This window comes from Panthera uncia (assembly GCF_023721935.1).
Source record: "Panthera uncia isolate 11264 chromosome B3 unlocalized genomic scaffold, Puncia_PCG_1.0 HiC_scaffold_1, whole genome shotgun sequence".
In the NCBI taxonomy this organism is placed as follows: Eukaryota; Metazoa; Chordata; class Mammalia; order Carnivora; family Felidae; genus Panthera; species Panthera uncia.
The window spans coordinates 982,433-983,225 of record NW_026057582.1 but is presented as its reverse complement, the minus strand read 5'-3'; positions in this window follow the sequence as shown (position 1 = coordinate 983,225).

The following is a 793-nucleotide window of genomic DNA, read 5'->3' as shown; positions in this document are numbered from 1 at the left end:
TCGAGGGCCACGTGGTTTCAAGAAGCTGCGGGCGAACGTGCGGGGGCTGGACGGTGCCCGGAGGGGTCTGCCCTCCAGCAGCTGTGATGCGCTGGGGGGAGGGGGGGGGCGGGCGGGCCGGCGCCCACAGGGCACCCAGAGTGGCCCGAGCAGACGGTAAACACCACTGAGGGCGGGTGAGGCGAGTAGGGCTCTTGGGGGCAGAATTCATGTACACATGGCTCACCCGCTGTGGGTGTGTAATTCAGTGACTTTTCAGCAGATGCACGAGACGTTCAAGCACCAAGATCCTATTCTAGAATATTCCACCATCCCCCAAAAGTTCTCTTAGCGCTCACTCCGCATCCCCCCTCTCCCAGCCCCCAGATCTGCTTTCTGTCTCGTGGATTTGCTTTCTGTGGACCATTCGTATGAACGGAATCCCAATACGTGGCCTTCTGTGACTGCTACGCTCCACATGGCGTGCTCTCGAGACTTCTACGTGTGGTAGCGTGTGTTGGGACAACACCCCTTTTTCTGGCTGAGTAACATCCCGCCGTCTGGCGGGGCCTCGCCCTGCTCCCCCTTCGTGTGCACGTGTGCACGACCCCGCGTTGTTCCGGCGCGAAGCGTTTGCGCGTATCCGCACGCCTGTGTTTGCGCCTATGCGTGCGCTCGTTAGGCTGGGGCTACGTGTCCGACGTCTTAGGAAACTGCGGCCCGCCCTCTTCGCCCCTGCCGCATACTGTCTTCACCCCTGCCGTGCAGTCTTGCGCTCAAGGGTACAAGCGTCCTGCAGGCATCTGTGCTGTCT